Here is a 20,894-nt window from a genome sequence, read left to right as displayed (position 1 = left end):
TTTTAAAGGTATCTCCGGAACGGCTGAAGGGATCTCGCTGAAATTTGGAATAGACGTAGAACATAGTCTGGAAGAACATATTTAACTTTTTTTAATTTCGCGCGAACGCAGTTGCGGGTCACAGCAAGTAGATTTAACTTATAACATTAAAGTATGCAAAATACATAGCGAAGTTGCAAAGAAGTCTTAGATGAAATCTAAGTAAAAAAGTATAATATCTTCAAAATTCTAATAAGCTTTAAAAACAAAGTATAATACTTCTAGTTTCTATAATGCTTTACTAAACATAAGCCTATTAAAGTTTTGGTAAAACAAATTACACGTACAAAGCCAACTGTTCAAACTCATTTATCAATAAAGTTTTTTAGTAGTAACTTTGTTTTAGGCATTCATTTAAGCTGCGAGCATTATAACAAGGGAAGTTAAGTAACGGACAAAGTTTGAGCGGGCAAAGTTGCTATGAAATCCAGTCCGCCTCGACTCAAACTTAGTTCAGCATTAATTATAAACGCCACTGAGGAGTAACACGCTTATATAGTCTTAACTTACACTGAGACTAAGTTTACGGAGAACGACTAAGTTGAAAACCTACAACAAAGAAACAAAACAAATATCAAAAGACTCAGAACTCACAAACTTGATGAATGTAAGTCATCTTCAGTAAACTCTCTCTTTTAACTATCTTTAACGTAATTAGAAGTCATGATAGCAAACATTTCTTAGTCCTTTTTTATTACAGCAACAAACCAACAACTAACCAAAAATATTGTGTGTTATTCGTCACAAAACATGTTGGAAAGTACTTTAGTTAGCGGTGTCGTGTTCTTTGGTCATACGAGAAAGCAAACGAAAGCGGATCGCTTTCCGTGTATTACAATTTGCGACACACACAGCACGACACGCTGCTGCTGCAATATAGGGTTGACAATTTTATATAGCCATTATTTCTTTTCATCTCCCATGCCTAAATTCCTTTATTAATATTATAATTATGATGATGAATTATTAAAAATTAATAGTAAACGTCACGACTAAAGTCAACTTTATTAGTTAAGTATGAAGGGGATGAGAGCATTTGTACAACTATATGTATGAACTAACGAACAACACTGCGTCATCGGCACATATAAATTGCTAATACCGAGACCGTACCAAAGTAGTTCACTTCCATTTTCTCTAATGACGCATCTAGAATGTTTATCGCGCAACTCTTACGGCTGTTCCATTCACCCAGCCCCTGCCTGCGGTCTTCGCAAATGTTAGGGCTGTCACAGACGCCCAATAATTTTAACCAGTTTTAAACATCTTAAAACAACATAATTTCTTCAGCTTCAATAACTATTAATAATTTTTTTGGGCACCTTGTCTGCAAAATGTCTTCACTGACTTCATCAAATAAAATGCTATATATGGTGTTTTAATATCATGTAACGCATTCTAATCATACGGTGATGAAAATCACCCTGCAGATTCGTACCCAAGAACTAACGTTTTGCAGGTTACATTATTTCCCGGCTACTAATAGTAATAGTATAATGCGAGAGCCCTAACTTCGAGGTAAACGCCCTAGCGACAGCGGTGCTGAATTAGCTAGTTCTGTGTACTATGACGTGTCTACGGATCTATCAAAGAACTGATGCGTGCTCGATTAGCCATCGTAACAAAATTACTAGATATCTAACGTACAATTAACCACAGAGTAATACTTTGAAATTATGTAATTCAAAATTACATGGACTACAGATCAAAATGCTGAAATAAAAATTACGAAACCTATTTATTTGCGCACGGCATCGATGAGGAAGGAATTACGTAGTCGAATCATCAAATATAAAATAAATTCGGGCTACAAATTCATTGAACGATCACCGCATTTCCGTCCGTGTGGTAACCATCATGCCAGCTAGCTAGGCGTTGGTCATTGACCGTTGCTGTTCGTTCGCCGCACTGCACTGAACAGTTACAATGTTCTGGGGTAGTCTGAACTTTTTGTTCGTGACTGTACACCCATTTTAACTGTGTCCTATACATATTTCGTTAGAGGCTTTATGTTCCTTTTAACTCTACCTCACATGTATTTTGTTCGCGACTGTATTCCTACACATAGTCGAAAGCTACTTCAATTAGTATACATATAGTTTAGGATACGTAAACATTTTAGTGATGGATGACGTCACTTGCGTTCTTACCATGTTAGGAAATGAGAACGCTATGAATATGTAAACGATTGACAAAATACATTAATGTGTGAACATATTCAGTTTGAAAGATAAACAAGAATATCTTCAGTTTTTGATGATTCTATAGTTTCCAAATCTAAAAACACTATTAAAAACTTTTATATTATTTTAAATGTAAAGAATGCACCAAAAATACAATAAGATAGAGATAAATAAAGTATCGCATCGACCATTTCGGTCGACGTCCGGATCTTGAAAAAGGGACTTCGCAGAAAATTTCGGCGAAACATGAGAAGAAATCCTTGCGGGGACTGGATTTTATTTTCCAAGCGCATGAACACGTCCTATATGTCTTTGGCGCCTACCACACGAGACGATCATTGGAATAATCGATTTTGAACCTTGTACGGCGTTCATAAAGTCGTTATTCGCACAATAGTCTGGTATATACAGCGTGTACTTATAGGTGTATGGTTGGACGGCAACGTCTCAAGCATTTTCCTGTTTATCACATTTCATACGAGTGGTAACATAAGTCGGCTCGTGTAGAGGCGTAATAGCGAGCGCTTCGCTTCGCATTATGCCTAGAGTTCCGAAGGAGATTATTAAAAAAGCAGGCCACAAATTATGGAACATGGGTTGACCTTGTATGGTACGTACAAAAGTTCATTCTTGCAATAAAGACGATGTATTTAAGCTTTAACCATCAAACTGTATGTTGCAATTTTGATAGCGACCTTTTATTTAATAACTGTAATATTTTTCATAACCTTGAATATTATGTAAGAATAATAAAAGATAAATTAGTAACAATCTAGTAGCAATTTAATATTCAAAATAATAAACCTCTTTTGTAGGAGGTTTTCAAATGCCAAATACTTGCCAAATACATGAATTAAAAAAATGATTTATATTAAATCGAACAGGTATCAACAATAAAGATCGTGTTAATATACGATAGGCACATATCAAGTATGATAATAAGCTGATATTTAACGATGGCATAATATAAAGATTACTAAGAATTGATGCAAATGCGAGGCATCCGTCGCGCCGGGCATGATATGTATCACCTCGCGCCAGTCCTCACATGACGTATTCCGACAAATAGCGAATTAATAGGGTTGCTAACGTACCAAATAATTATAAATATAAATTTTAACATTTAGTGTTAAAATTAAAAAATTAAAATAAAATATGCAATGAAATAATATTCGTTTGTATTTTTTTCCATTTAACTTAACAAACACAAATATGGCTATAAAAATGAAATCTAAGTGGCAACCCTAAGTATCTTCACATTTCGCTATCACATATACGTACTCACGCACACACAGCGAGACCTTGAGATCGGTACTATCGTCACTTGCGATACAGGCAGTCTTACGAAAGGCGAATGTTTCAAGAAATGCTTTCACCGTGTTCGCCTCGACGGGGCACTACCGCGCTCCCAGATCTTTAATCAAGGCTTGAGACGCTAATATACTTCACCGATTACACGTATTTAACGACACTTTCTCATGTGCTAGACACAATTTGAACAATTTTTAGTGTATATTTTAAAAGATTTAAGATCTTAGGGTCCTTAGCGTAGATTTCTCATTATAAATCTAGGCTTAAAGTATTAATAGTGCTACAATAAAGTATAAAAATCATCGTAGATTTATTGTATTAATATGTAATTTCTATGCACATGATACTTATTGACAAAAAAACGCACACATTAGTATTGTCAATTACAGAGTCAGCACACGTAGGGGACCGGTCCTAGCGGGCGCGTTCAATCGCCTGCTCTCACGACACCAGCCGCCCTTCCTGGAATGTGTAGCCTAACGGAAAACATTTAGTCGTTGGATCAAATATATTGAATCGTTCAAAAATATTTCTTATTCCATATTCTATTAACCATCATTACACAAATTTACAAAAAAATGTCTTAAATTGTACTATTATCGAAGCCGTTTGGTGGAAAGTGAATCGTGTTACAGTTTTTCAACTAATTCGAACTATTTCCATTCTTTAGTAACTAAGTCATGTCATTTCATCATCAGCTCACTAAAGGTCCCCACCGAGGGGCTCGGAGCCTACCCTAAGTTAAGGGTGATTAAGGCCATAGTCAACCACGCTGGCTAAGTGCGGGTTGGTTGACTTCACACATATCTTTGAATTTCTTCTCAGATATGTGCAGGTTGCATCACGATGTTTTCCTTCATCGTAAGAACGTCGGATAAATGTACATATGTAAATCGGAAATCGAAAAAACACATTGGTACATGGCGGGATTTGAACCCAGGACCTGCAGATTGCAAGTCAAGTGCTTGACCCCTGAGCCACCGACGCTCTTAGTCATGTATGTAGATATAAAATCATGTGTAATTCGGAGCGACATTGCACATTATGAATGAAACAAAAGAAAAAATCAAACATTTGTAATGTACAAAAGTTATTACACAGCTTGATTCTTAAATATGACCTTTAACACGATGAGAAGTTATTACATAAAGATGTATGGGACGTTATATTGCGGTAAAACTATAAAAATGTCCCTGTATATTTATATATATTGTAGAATTATAGTCAGCCAAATATTATATAAACTATCCAACACGTGTATTGATAAAAATAACATTCCTAAACGTTTAACAAAGCTTTCACGCAAATAGAAATACTTTTTCCGTAAAAAATTCATTATGTGTAGGAAAAGAGAGAAAACGAATATTTAAAAACCGACCTTGGATTTTAATAATAGCTCGCACATTCTCAAGAAACCACTTGAAATTTAACACTAAGAAGAAATTAGAAGTAATTTGATTAAGATTTGACTAAAAACAAAAAAAATAGTGTGTTCGGCTTATTTAAATAGAATTGTCCAAAGAAATTATGCACTGTGTACTAAAATAAACCTATGAAAACGTTAAACAATACAAAATTTAGCAATCCTAGAAGCGATTATAGCGTAGTTTCAACTGATTGTGCATACGACGCGACATGTGTCGGATAATTCATACACGTCACACGCACGCGCACACGTACATGCCGCGCGCGCATCGTCTCAAGCCAGATCCATTCAGGCGTTACAAAGCGATTCTGAATGCTATTTTATCTTAAGACGTGCCACGTTTCGACCGGACTGTAATTTTATTTTCACACAAGGGTAGAATAGTCGATATTCCAATACTGTGCTTTTGAATGTACAGGAGGTATCGTAAAATTCGACAGCCGAGACACTTTAATGATACATGTGTCAAAGAGAATGAAAATGATGACAATATGCAATAATACAAGTGTTATTAACGTTCTAAGTTTACTGTTAAAACGGTACTGTTCTGTCTTAGCGTTGTGCATTCAAACAATAACAGTACAGCACTGTCTACAGTTGCTACCCTCGTGTGAAACTGGTAAAAGGGGGGAGCGGTATATGGGGGGAGGGATGTGCCCAGCAACTGCGTCGTAACTCCGCGCGTACAACCAGACAATCGTTATTATTATTAACTGATATACACTATTAATGATCGTGTGTCTGTTGTATTGAATTGCAAGCGATTCGAATGTTTTTGTCATATGTTTTAAGTGCTGTTTTCGCGTAATGATAAATTCATCGCTAAAGTATTAAAGTTGTATAGCTGGAGGGGGGAGAGGGAGGTCGTGGGATGAACATTTAGCTTTGAAATGAATTAAGATTCTTCAAAGCAAACTTTTTGATTATTTAGGCCTGGTATTAATATAAACCATTTCGTTCAAATAACATGGGCAAAATTCAAATAGTTAATGTATTGGACGTAAATATCTATTATAATTGCTAGACTAAATTTACAATATAGTCACGTAGCTGACCTAATAACTTCAGCTCAGGGAGGCCGATATAAATCACAAATTTCTACTTTCACATAATTATATTTAAATTAAATATTATAGAGAATATTTATAGGTTTGAATTGACTACATAAAAAAATCGAACGCATAGACTTTAATCTAAAACTTTATGTGCTAAGTGTAAACCTACGCCACGTTAACCTGAACATAACCTTTGGTTGTTGATTTGTGGCGTTGCCGGGGCTCATTTAACGGATTGCCGGGACGCGGAACATAACTCATGCGAACAAAGACGAGCTCTTTGGCCAGAACCGCTATCTATATGTACATAGCGACTTAACGACTTTACATTCCAATGAAACGTGAAAGGACACTGCCTATAGGAATATTCTATTTATACATGTAAATTCATGAACATTTAGTCAAAAGAACGCAATTCCAATTTAATTAAATACGCGTAGATATTTTCGGCCATTTGTAGTCCGATCTTAAGTTGTAGATTTTAATTCATTTTAATTATTAGAGTAAAATAAACATTCAGGACAAGTAATAATATTTGTACTCTATCAAGGTTATTCTCGGATTAAAAATTAATATTTTTGATCTCATGAACACAAACATATACTATTTTATTAAAAAATAATAGTAACTTACTCTTAATTCCAAATAGTGAGATACGTCGACTTAAACCTAAAACAAATAAATACATCAATTAATAACAATATCATTAAAAAAAAACAAGTAAATAAATAACCCTAAAACATAACACTAATTCTATAAAGACGGAGAATTTCAAATGGGTAAAAACTTGTAAACGTATTCTACACTTTTTTCTACACCTTATACCTTTCCAGCGTTACCAGACGTGAATTGAATCTTGATAAGGTAATTTTTAAAGGTAAGCATTCTTTTTTTAACAAATAATACAGTTGAGAAAGTACTATGCAGTTGAAAATTGCGATTAAAACCTCTAGCAATACTAAAACTATACTTAAGTAGCGGTGTAATTATTAATTAAACACAAGATTCACACATATTGTTTCAATGATACGTATAAACGTCACAGCTCGGGGGCGTCACTAGCCAAACGGAATGGACAATGCGCATAAAAAATCAATAAAAGTTGGGCTCGGCCTTCGGCGAGGCCGGGTGACGGCGTTCCGAACAAACGTACGACGCGCTTTGCAATATTATTATGCTAATAAAAATATTACCATTCAAATAAAATTATTCTTTTTTTGTTCAAACTTGTTAATTTAAATACTGTCCAATAGTTGTATATGATGTCTGAGTTCTGTTCTGTTCATCGTCTTAATCCAAAAACGACCATTGTTATATAGCCATGTATCAGCTCTGAATCGATTCAAAACTTCAGCTCACTTAAACTTGAACTGTCGTGTTGCGGTTGAAGAAGTGCATTACGGCTGTGAGTCGACGAGCCATGAGCTACCTGATGACTACGAGATCGCATGTAAAAACTCGAGTCGGGCTGCGAGCCGGTTCAATGATCTTCATACATGTGAACCGTGACCTGATCTGTAGGTCATAAATTTCTATAAAACTCCCATGTCTATACCTAAATGTTACGTATACGCCAAGATTGAAGTACAGATCTGTGTATTGTCTCATAACCAGTGGGATAGATATTGTAAATTTGGAAATATATAATTAAATTTCAATCTTTTGTTCTAACGTTTATAGTAACAGTTAACCTTTTGTCTCTATAGATAATTCTACGAGCAATTAATATACGTACTATCACCATACCTATATACCTTTTCATATATATAATATATAAGCTTTATATAAAGTAAATAAGAATAGAATGCGGCATAACACATAGCGCCTAAAAATATTATACTTGGCATCAAATAAATCGTTCGGCGGCGCTTTGAAATTGCGCCAAGTTGGATTTCTTCAGTGTTTACGAATGGCCGGTGTTTACTGATAACGGACCGGTTCCCTGATAAGGCATGCTCACTCCTCTATCTCTTATATCAACAAAATTATAACTTCATTAATAATAATGAGACAAAGTTCATATTATTATGAATTACTGTAAATCAACCAAGAATAGTTTGAACATAGAAATGTTGTTTTTTTTAAATTAAAGGTAATCTTATCTTCTGCAACTCTCAATATGTCGAAAATGTCTATTGGCATCAGTCACTTCGCTATTTTAGCGATACTTATATGACCATTTGCTATTGAAAAAAAAAGTGTGGATTTAATTCTGTTTACCCTTATATGGGAAGGCGATGTTCGCTGCATTATATCACAAATAATTTGTAATCTCTTAAATTAATCGGACAACATTTATCACAATCAAAACGAGACATCGCATTCACGTTAAATACATTTCGATGATATTTAATTCTTATCTACAACAGATAAATATTTGATATATCAATTTAGATAAAACATGGACGTTTTTATTTTGCGATAAACTTGTCATTTAATAAAGTGTTTACTTGCACAGCGACTTATGCTTAAGACTTAATGCAAAAGAAATTTATAATTACTTCATTTTGCAGGCTTATCATTCACAGCAATACATATTACTTAATCAAGTCAGAAATATTAAGGTTTAACTCAAATTAAACACTTAAATAATTTTACTAAAATCAAATACTTTACAATTCCAGCAACTGGACAATAAACATATCCTTTGTCTGTGAATTTCTTCCAGAGCAATGAAGCGTGAAAGGTCAGGGGGACTTAACATAATAAGGTATTAAGCCGCAAAGCCAAGTCCGCTTTCCCACGGCGTCTCGATGCAGTACCGTCTACAGTACAAATGCCAAAGGTCGCCAAGATGAAGCGAGCTAACGGGTGCTGTGGTATTACTACGAGATGGGATTCTTCCAAGAGATTGATAATTTAATTTTAATTTATAGCAATAATTAATTTTACGAAATGTCTCTAGGTAGTAATCTAATTTCTCAAAGTATGTGTACTATTGACCTCTAGAAAATACAAAGAACAGACCTGTAAATAAAGTATTCAAGCAGGTTTCTCTTTGGAGGACTTATAAATCTTTATAGTTTTAATTCGACCCAAATATATGTTAAAAATTGTCATATTTAAGACATCATTGATTTACAATGCCATTTGCCTTACAGCCGAAATCAACTATGTATAAGAAAACAATAAAAATACGTAAAAATCTAGAATGTTCGTCGGGCTCACGTGACCCGGCTCGCAGACTTGCAGGCCGAGTTAGAACCGGTCCAGTGCACAGCTTGCACAGTGCACACATATATAGATATATACATATATAAATGTGCATGTGTTACATGGTGGGATCAAAGCGGCGCAGCGTGGCGTAGGTCGCACGTCGAGAGCTCTCACTATACATGTAGTGTGGTCTACATCTATGTCGCGTGAAACGGAGCGCACGGCTCATGAGAGCGTGGACTTTGTATAAATGAATAACCACTCGCAGGCTAGGTCAGTTATTTTAACTATTCCACAGTTACATTAAAGTCAGTTCGTGACATTTCATAATATAAAGTTAAACTTTGACGAATAAATCTTACTAATATTATAAATACTAATGTTTTGATGGATGGATGTTTGTTTCAAGGTCTAGACCGGCTGAACGGATGTCGATGAAATTTGGAATACATATAGAACATATTCTCGAAGAAAACAGAGGCAACAGGAGAGGAAGTTTTTTTTAATTTTTTTATTTCCTCGTGGACGGAGTCACGGGTGACCGCCAGTATGCACATAAAAATGTTAATGTGTTTCTTTTTATAGTGCCATCTTCTTTCGAAGGTCGGCGATCATTAAGGCGACTGTTAATGTATAACTCAATCTAATCGCCTTACACAACAGGACAAACAAATAACTGTACTATAATATGTTGTATCAAATTATTTTCTTTCTTGTTTGTAATAGTCTGCACAAACTAGTGAACTGTAAATATATTCTGTATATGTTTCAAGTGCAATCAACACAAGACGAATTGGTATGAGAACAATTCTTTCTTTTATTTTATTCCACTGCAATTTAACTGGTATGAATTCTTTTTCGTTCTAACATCTTACATCATCAACCTGCCCTTATCCCTATCGAGGGTCGGCACAGCATGTACTACTCCTCCATACATCTCTATCAGCCGTCATATCCGAGTCTACCCCCTTCTTACGCATATCCTCTTTCACACAGTCATTCCATACTTTTTTTGGTCTTCCTCTACCCTTGTAGCCATCCACATTCAATCTCATTACTTTTTTGCTTATATCATCATCATCCCTCCTTATAATATGTCCAAACCACGCTAATCTTTTACTCCTCAATTTCTCGATCACTGGCGCTACTTTCAAACTTCCTCTAATATACACATTTTTAACTTTATCCTTCCTTGTCACACCACACATCCATCTTAGCATACGCATTTCAGCTACATGCAATCTTCTTTCATCCGAAACCTTGGTGGCCCAACATTCAGATCCGTACAATACGACAGGTCTTATGATGGACTTGTAGATCTGTCCCTTAAGTTTCATTGGCATTCTTGGATCACAAGTTACACCGGTGACCTGTCGCCATTTCATCCAACCTGCATTTATTCGGCTTTTCACATCCCGGTCAACACCGCCGTCGTATTGGACGAGTGAACCGAGGTACTTAAAATCGGAGCAGGTTGGTAGGTTTACACCATTTAAAGCAATTGGAGAAAAGCTGGTCGGACCACCAAAATCACAGAATAAATGTTCTGTTTTGGTCCTACTGATTTTAAGACCAGCTCTCTCCAATGTATCTCGTCATATTTCCAACCTGCTCTGTACCTCACATTCATCCTCCCCGACAAGCACGATGTCATCAGCATAAAGCATACACCAGGGTGCTTCCTCCTGTATGTCTGACGTCAGCGCATCCATTACCAGGAGGAAGAGATACGGGCTTAAAGCCGAACCCTGGTGAAGGCCCACCGAGACACCGAACCTGTCGCTATCGCCAGCAGCGGACCTGATGTGTGTATTGGCTTGGCAATACATAGCACGAATAAGCTGCAGGTATTTCCCTAACTTCTTACAATCTTACAATCTTACTAATATTATAAATTGGAAAGTTTAAATGTACGGATGGATTTGGCACAGATGAAGAACATAGTCTGGAAAAACACATAGGCTACTAAGTCTATTTTACATTCCAGACGAAGTTACGGACATTAACAAGTTAGAGGAACTTCATACACTATAGGGTCCAGCACGAATATTTACGACACGCACGTTCGTAACGTCACAACGTCGTATAACGATAAGTTACTCTATAACTATGGATCATCAGTGATCATAATTCCAAACTAACAAGATGATACATTTCGGATACGTATCTATGTATCAACATTTGATTACAAGAGAGGCACGTATCATATCAGGGCATTAGTAATAACATCACGTACGGTAACTCCCCTCCCCTCGCCCCTCCGACACATCGCGACGACGGCATTGAATTTTAGCTGAGTTCGCTTTTCCTTGTAACAAATAGCCGCTATTGTGCTGTACTTTGCAAAACCTTGCTGTGTCGTTATTATTACTGTTGAATTGCAAAGTTATTTTGCAATTTATTTACAGTTTCGTATTTTATAATTACAAACTGTTCATTTGACCGTTAAAAATTTAAAAAGAAAATTACTTACATAAAAAATTACAAATAGTTTGACCAGAGCATTTAGCAATGTTTCTTGAAACCAATATCAAAGATGTTCAAAACTTTTGTTTGTATATGTTTTACAATAAAATTATTTGGGAATATGAACCCACAACCGCTATATAGACCCATAAGAAGAACTATAATTATGATAACAATCAAACGTAATTAAAAGATATGTATTTATACTATATGGTCGTACATCAAGGTGAGTTTGAGATGCGTTGATCAGATAATGCATCGGTCGACACAAAAAATGGCTTTATAAATTATTCATGCAGACATCACAAATTCAAATGAGACCGGATCACACGCTGGCATTTACTACCACATTATCCTGCGCCTCCTCTTCAAAATGTCATATTAAAATTCTTAGAATTGCGGTTTCTTTTTTTGATGCCACGATGTCAACAATAAAATTATTATGTAGGTTATTTAAATATTGCTCTGTATTTAAACACTAGCGGTCGACCGCGTCTCCGTCCGCGAGATAAAAAAAACATAATTAGAAGCCTATGTGTTCTTTCAGACTATGTTCTATATTTGTGATAATTTCATCAAGATCCGTTGAACCGTTCCGGAGATACCTTCAAACAAACATCCATCCATCAATCTTAACGTTCGCATTTATAATATCAGTATAGTAAAGTAGTAAGTAACTTTTATACTAAACATAAAAGAAGAATATAATTTGAAAAACACAGGACGGAGAAAAACCCTTATGAAGATTGATCGCTTCTATTAGGAATTAGGAAACGTTGCACAACAGAATGAACATGAAATTTGACATTTTTGACTGACAAGGATATCTGGCCATAAGTCAAACTAAATTATGACACCTCACTAGCTTCGCCCTGTCAACGTCGAAAAAGTGTCACAAGATCATTTCAGTGTTGTATTTGCCATGGTTTTTCCTTTATGCCATTATCTATAACCACGTAGGTTTTATGACATATTTTCTGATAGCAGATATCGTTATTTGACTATAATATGTGGCATTACACGATACAGAAAGTAATTAATAAATTAAATCGATTTACGGAACAAAACCAACTAAACATTCAAACAACTAGCATTCAGAATTCAACTCTGAGTTCGACGGTAAAGTTTGTTCGGTAGTAAAAAGTTGTAACAAACATTTGCCACTTGCTGAAGTTTTGTGCGCGGCGTAATGAGTGGGTACGGCCGCGGCTGGGACTTTGACAACTTGATAATACTTTTCTAATGCTAGCTTCACACAAGAGTAAATCAGCCAGACAGATTACAAGTCAGTACCTTAGTTTGAACTCCGTCAACATTGTACTGATCAAACCCTATATAAACCTAATATAAATCTATAGTGATTAAAAAATTATATGTTTTAAAATAGTATGATTTTAGACCTTTTAACATTCCCTTATTAACAATATAATGTACCTACTACTTACTAAAAGTTTATGAATATCAATAATAATGCTTATATTTCTTTTTTTCTAAGAATCATTGTAATAAATATCTTAGTTTCCACATGCCGCTAGTAACAAAAGTAGCACGTGTCAGAGGAGCAAGGTCGGTGAACGCGACCTCCCCCGCCCTTCCCCATCGCCCCTTCACCGGCTGCACACTTGAGCACCTATAGCTCTGAACAAGCGGCAGACGGTATTGTTAGCGACGTCTGTTTGCACACTAAACAAACGGACCATGATATATTTTACAGGCATAAGAAATATCAAGAACTAAGCATGACAATTCATAAAAATGTACCAACGCAAGTTAAACATACAACATTTTTAGCTCGTTACATTTAATAAAATATATACTTTTTTTAATTGTAATAAAATTACGTTAAATATATGAAGACGATATAAAGAAATTGGTAATAAGCAATGAGAAAATAAAAGACATTAACAATAATCGTTGTCATCCATAAAAGTCTCAAAATAGGCCACTTTTCCATTAGACCTGACGCATATAAAACTTCAGCGACACATGTAACCCGCTTATTTCATATCAGTGAATCTAAGATCAACAGATATGTATCTTTTTCGGTATTTTAAGAGGAAGTATTAAGCGTTAATCATTCAAACTGGTTTCCAAAGCTATTAGATTATATTTAAATCGTTACTAACCAGAATTTCAAGACATTACAGATATAAACTCATATACAAAATATACTAATAATTCGTTGAGTCATATTTAAAAATTTTAAATGTATCGCACGTCACAAAATATTTTTAATCTCTCCATTGCATTTTATAATAACTTTGCAAACGCGTTCATACAGTTTCTATATAAATAAATAAATAAAATACATAAATATTTTAATTGTTTAATATTCTTATGCTAATTATGAATGAAACTTTACAAAGACTTCACGGTCACGGGCCGTGCACTTGAAACGGCAACTATTTAATTTATCCAATTAAACGCGATAATATACTATCAGTATTTTTCTTAAGTTTACATAAAAAATACCTTTTAATATAATATAAACACACATACTTTCTTTTATTTAATAATATCCACTATATTACGACAAATTAATAATAATAATATTGCACAGTTATGCAAATGGACTCTGCCAACTAACGAATAAAAAACCTTGGAATTCCCCGAGCATATTTTGCATAATTTACGTATATTTGATACTTCTTAATAGATTTCATTTACAAGGATAACATGTATACATATGTTATATAGATATTTATTATAACAAATTCTTTATACATACATAAATGATACAAATAACTTTACTTTCTCATCAAGATCAGTACTTACGGTCTTCAACAGAAAGTGTAGTAGGGCTGTCACTTTCAAAATTTGTGAACCTTATATTACACGTATTGTATTTAAAGTTGAATGGTGAACTCAGCATTCGTTGTAGTACTAAAAGCAAAATAAAAATGTCAGTGAGCAAGCAAGCTAAAAGTTGTATTAAACCTGATACCTCATCGTCAGTATACCCCACTGAAGTTATGAACGCAAAAATGAAAAACTAACAGTTAAATTCCTTTGCCAAATTATCACCGTTTTACAAACGTAAATGAAAGGGATGACTAAATATTTTGCAAATAAAACTTTAATTCTATTGCACATATAAGCATGACATGCAGGGACAACCCTGTATACAACGCTGCGTCACTCGTCACCACGTCACCGTGTCAGACGGTGTCGCGCGGCGCAGGCGTCGGCACGCGGCAAGCTGGAAGCTTCGAGAACATCGCAGATAACACGTGTGTTTATTAACGTGTATTGCGCAATAATATGCGCCGCTTGACGATAACATAAAACGCCTACTACGCTATATACTATAAGAGCTATAGTTCATGTAACATAGCTTTCATCTAAAGTGTTATTTCAATCCAAGAAATACTACGCTCTCGACTTTCATGTACTTGACACACGGAGAACGAAATATAAAAGTTAATTGAAACAAACAAAAATCTCTCAACTAAGGTTTTAAGCTAGTCCAAAAATAAACATTTACATTTAATATGTATCAAAATACGATAGTAGAAGGTCAGTTATATTGGAATGAATCATATAAGTACAACTAGCATGAGAGACATACGGGCGGAAACTGCTCTGTGGAGGGCCATTCAGTGTACAAAACGAATCTTTTAAATTGGTCCATACGCGGCGGACGGGAGACCGTGTTGGCTTTGAATAGGCCATGAATAGGGGCAGAACTGACGCTCCACACTTAAACGATACGACTGTATTCATGTAAAGAAAACCCGTTTTCTAAATGTATTGACACCTAGTAGAAATATTTTACTGTTCGATATTTAAAACGCGTGGGATCCTACGTAATAACATTTAACATAATAAATTTTAAAAAAAATAACCGCCTGTCATCAAAATCATAGCGTAGGCGGATATTATGGACTTTTATTTAATATGGCGTATCACATGCTTCAAATACATAGCTATTATCTGTTGTTTACTCATGTTATCAGATGTTGACGTGACGTTTATTATAAAAAAGAAAACATTACATTACTTCTTAAAGCTATCCATAGAAACACAAAACGTTAAAACATTGACTTGTTTACCAACGTCTATTAAACATCATTGAGTAAAAAAAAAGTATGACTCCATTGTTAACAATCATTTCCTCGCACAATAACGTAATGCACAATTCTGTAAAAAAAATCAAAACGCAATACCCGTATCTCTCCGTACACACACACATACAAATATATTCAACATATACAATAGAATATGTGTGTGTGTAGGTGCGGTCAGCTTGCAGCGGCCTCTAGCGGACTCTAATGAAGCGTGGCTCACGCAAGCGTTCCAACGACAATGCCTTTTTCGATGATTCGCTGCGGAAACCGAAGCGTTCGCTCGTCCGAAAATGACACAAAGCCCCCGTCCGTATTCAAATGGAAGCGAACAAAAAAAAAACACACAACCATTTAAAAATGGTCCCGCTGTCGCAAAATGCGTAGCACTATTTTCGTTCCATCAGATTTTACGTTGAAACTAAAATAGTGTTTCGAAAGATGGCTGTCGACTGGGGACAATTTAGCTTTGTCATAAAAGCATTCAATTTTACTGTGTTAAAACTGTGTATTTGGTAAGCGAATTTCATTACAACATCTTGACAAATATTAATAGTTTTAATACATAGTTCATTCCTATACAAAAACCGATGCGAAACGAATATAATCAGAAAGAACAATAGTTAACTTAACTGTCAACCATAATTTCTTGGAATTATCTCCTAGCGATTGTCAACCCTAGTCACACAAACGGACAACTATGACGCGCCATCGTCAGTCGCGTTAGCGCCAACGCTATTTCTAGTTACGTTTACCTCTTAACAATAACCAACGTTGCTAATAATAATATTGAACGCTTCACTGGGCGACGATTGTTCGGCAACACGCTAAACAAGCCCGGTCAGAACGGATAATGATCTTTGTGTAGGCATTGTAAAAGAAGAATTAAATACCAGAAGTTGTTTCGGAGGCACAAGGTAAACGACATCGACAAAACCGAAACGAGTTGTATAATAAAATGTCTTGTGTTTATAAACGTAATGAAATAATATTTACAATCCAGGATAGCTTTTTATTTTAAAAAATAGAAACTTTGCCCGCGACTTCCTCCGGGCGAAATCTTTTCTCGATAATATAAGGATATTTTTTTGGTTGAGACTCATAAATCGTATTACGTCCTTTAGAAGACATCTTTTCAAGAGAAAAAAACTGAAACAGGAAAATCTCAATTACTTAGCTGTGAGAAAATCTTACCGACCTAAAAGCTTGACAATTTACTGTACACATCAAAAAAATAATAACAGTACATCTATCTCAATATCATTTAAATAACGATGTTTACTTTCAGTAAATTAGCTCTATTTAAAAACGTAAATATGTTCTTAAATAACCAATGATAGTCGACTGCTGGTAATAATTCTATTCGGACATTGCATTGATCGCGTCGAGTTCTTGTACCAATACTCTATTTCCATTTAATAAATACATTGTATATATTATATAGTAAAACAACTTTAATAATTCACGTGGGAACACGCTATAGTTAACACCGAGTTAAAATTTAATTTTTTTGAAAGGTTAGATAATTTCAATACATCTAAAATTATATTTTCATTTGACTGGCCCATACCTATCTCTTTCAAATAAAAGGCATTTTATAGTTTCCTTTGAAGTCGAAGCACGACGAAAAACTTGAACACGTAAAAGACATATTGACAACGATAATTATTACATTTAAAATATAAATAATTTCTCAATACAATATTATCAATTTAACAGTAGTCCCTATTCATTGAACTGGTACAACGGACCGTTATAATTGTAGGTCAGAAGGTCAATTAAATTCCCAACTAATATTAATAGCCAGCCAATAATAGTTTGAAGTTTTAATATATTTATATAATAGTAAAAGATGAAAAGACCTATTTTCTCTTTTAGTTCCTTTTATAACTTCGTCTCGGACGAAGATGTCGAGGACAGGCGCGAAGTGGAATAGTCTAATTTGGAAAGCTGACTCGACCACATTGTGGGATGCAACCTAGGCAGACAGAGAGAAAGAGAGAGAGAGAATTCCTTTCATAGCTCACATTTATGCATATAATTTTTCTTTAACATTACAACGATATCAATACAATTACTTACATACAACCTTACATACACAAACCTACAGTAATTCCGTCTATAATTAATTTAATTAAAGCTAAAAGCCTCGTAGAACCGTAAGCCGGGTGCCGCCGTTAAAAAAATAGGCGTCAGACTTACGTACGTCAGTTTTCATTATAGTAAAAGCCGAAAATGACTCACCCCGCGCCCCTGTTTTACTCGACTCGTGTTGCTATGCGACAAATTGGACTCGACCTTACCTGTAAGCACGATTTGAATATTGAAAAAATATGCAAGACAAGACGAACGAGCAACATGCTTGAATGCATACATAATGAATTAAGTTAATCGAGAACAAAACAGCGTTAGATCTTGATTTAATCTTACTTATATTATAAATGTGTAAGTTCAGCTGTATGAATACGGCTCATCGGACCTGCATAAAATTTGGCATGGATGTAGAACATAGTCAGGAAGAATACATTGGCTACTAATTAAGTTTTTATTTAATTCCGTGCAGACGGACTCGAGGTATACAACTAGTACTGGAATAAAAGTAAATATATTTTATGTGTGTCATATTTACAACGATTTTACAACGTATTAATTACAAAGATTCTAGAAACCAATTATGTTGAATATAAGCCTTGCCATTATTATAGGGCTCTTATAAAAATCACGAAAACTATACCGTATTCTAAATGCAAATATTCAAATAAATAAGCTATCATTCATCACTTAATTTATTTATGAATTAAAATTGGTCTTAAAATAAAAATAAATATAACACATAAAATTACGTCTCAAATAATATTAATGAGCGATTGCTTATCATTAACGTTCAATAATAATTACGTACTGGTGGAAGCCAGTTAAATGTAGTTGTATAAATAAACTTTGTATCGATAGAACGAATCCGGCTATAACACTTTTATATTAAAAACATTTCATCGAAAAATTATATTAAAACTCAAAACATTTATCAAAGTGACCTTAGTTTACAGACGATACACGCTTGGTTTTTAATTAGTAAAACAATTTTTGCTGTATTTTTTAATTAAAATTCAAAATATAAATAATATTCATTTATCTATCACCCATTTTCATTGACAACAACAGATCACAAAACTTGAAGCATAAATTTATCTAAAAGTTTATAAATATAAAAAGAAATCTATCTCAAACGAGCAGGTAAAAACTTGTAATACCGTAGCTAGAAACTGAGCAGTATAATAATTATAAAACAAACATTCTAAAGACCTAAGAAAAAAAGCAAAAGGTGTCCAAGAGAACAATAAATATTCTCGTCAGTTCTCCGCTCTGCGACTTCGACATGAATAAACTACGACCGACAACCGTCAAAGGAATACATCCCTCAGAAGTCGGTTCACATCCCACCCTACAGGGGGGTGCTGAGTGGGGTCACCTCGGGGCGCTCGGGGGGATAAGACGCGGGGGCGAGACCAAGGTCACCGCCCTTGTCTACGTAACCTACCAGCGACCCAGCTTCGCCTCAAACACTCCACGATTTATATTAAACGGCTCGCGCGACGCTGAGAAAATACTGGATAAAGAGAAACTATCGCTAAAGCTTACCTAACGACCTTTCTTTTGCTATTAGAAAATTACTGAGAAATAACTGTATTTAATAGCTAATTTTAGAAATATTAAATTAATATTCAGAAAGTATTAGAGAATGGTTTGAAGGCTTTTAATACATTTGTTTCACTACATTATGATACATAAAGTACATCCAGATAAGACTCTATCACATGCACAAAGACAATAAGTAGCGATTACCGAAAACAGGTTCATCATCATCGTCATGATGAACCTGGTTTATCGTTGGTTTTTGAGGCAAAAATACCTGTATACAACACATCGTCTGCTCTCGTTATCTGCGACAAAACATTTTTTATACACGTATTTTTGTCTCGGAAATCAACAATTAGTCGTTTGTTACAATCGACCAATGATTAAGAAAAACAGGATGTAACTATATTTTTACACGCTTTTGTTAATGTAATAGATACCATTATTTTTTTAAATAAAGCGATCTGTTTCACTCTTTAGTTGTCCTAAATAGTAAAATACAAAAGATTATTCAGCTGAGATTCCTCTATTTTCGAGAATTAATCAGTTAAAACAATTTCATATATTTGGTTATTTATTTTCCACTTTAATTTTTCTTGTACAAAGTTTAGCACGATATATATCTGTGTATTTAACAACATGTTAATAACGTGGTGACAATTCACGGATACGGATACGCAGAACCGGTGCTCGAACAGGAAAATACCAGCCGGACGACGGCAACACCGACGTAATCTGTATCAATAATGGAAACATTTATCGACTGAGACGAGATACCTCGGTGGCACAGCGATTAGAATCATCATTTTATGGGTAATCAGTTGAATTCCAATTTAGAACAAATAAATAATTTATTTAACCCTATATTATACAGAAGGCAATAAGTGAGAAGCATACATACTCCATTGACTCTATCTCCGCTTTCTTTCTTTCACTCATTAGATATATGTGGTCTCCGACCCCTACACTCATCAAACGAAACACGGAATTACTTCCACTTATTGTATGTTTTCTGTGTGGTGCTGCACCACTTGAGCAGGCCATTCGTGTCAACATATGATGCTGCCTCTACCACTATAAGCTTTAGTACGAGAATTTTAGAGAGACACCTCGTGTTTTTTTTATCAGTTGCGATGTTGTTATGCAAAACCGGCCTGAGTCACGGCCCGCCATCGTCGTTCATTGCATCACGAGTATTATTAGCCGTGCAAACGAATAACGGATGGATAATAAAACTAAATCCTTATCAACGACCGCCCGCAATGCGTACGGAATAAATAAAGGCACTTTATTTAATTTAATAAATATACCCTTTTATAACAGATATTAAATATATTTGAAGATTGTTGTTTTAAATCTATTCTTGATCTACAGTACGTTCACCTAATCCGGTCAAATTCAAGCAGTGAAACTACTATAATTCGAACAGAAATTTGGTAGGAATGTTCGGAACACCACGACATGGGAATACTGCATATTTAATGTCATTATTATTTCGCCGAAAAACACGAAAATGCAATTTTTCATCTTTTGTCCAAATGTATACATCGCGTTTCAT

The 20,894-nt window shown here is 34.9% G+C and overlaps 1 protein-coding gene across 3 annotated transcripts in view; it reads right to left on the bottom strand.

Moving 5' to 3' along the window:
- CtBP (C-terminal binding protein) overlaps positions 1–20,894 on the bottom strand; it is a 73,560-nt gene that overhangs the window by 37,193 nt on the left and 15,473 nt on the right. Inside the window, exons 2-3 of one of the 3 annotated variants that reach the window (XM_013310051.1) lie at positions 17,945–18,003; positions 6,648–6,683 (exon numbers count right to left, since the gene is read on the bottom strand). The exons of 1 other annotated variant lie outside the window; for it this stretch is intronic. The gene's annotated coding sequence lies outside the window, so the exon portion shown is untranslated. The remainder of the gene's footprint in view (positions 1–6,647; positions 6,684–17,944; positions 18,004–20,894) is intronic. One more of the 3 variants, XM_013310050.1, reaches the window with a different exon arrangement.

Source organism: Papilio xuthus, unplaced genomic scaffold (assembly GCF_000836235.2).
Source record: "Papilio xuthus unplaced genomic scaffold, Pxut_1.1 DF827756.1, whole genome shotgun sequence".
NCBI classification, from domain to species: Eukaryota; Metazoa; Arthropoda; class Insecta; order Lepidoptera; family Papilionidae; genus Papilio; species Papilio xuthus.
Note: the sequence above shows the minus strand (reverse complement) of the source record. Positions and strands in the feature narration are given on the sequence as shown.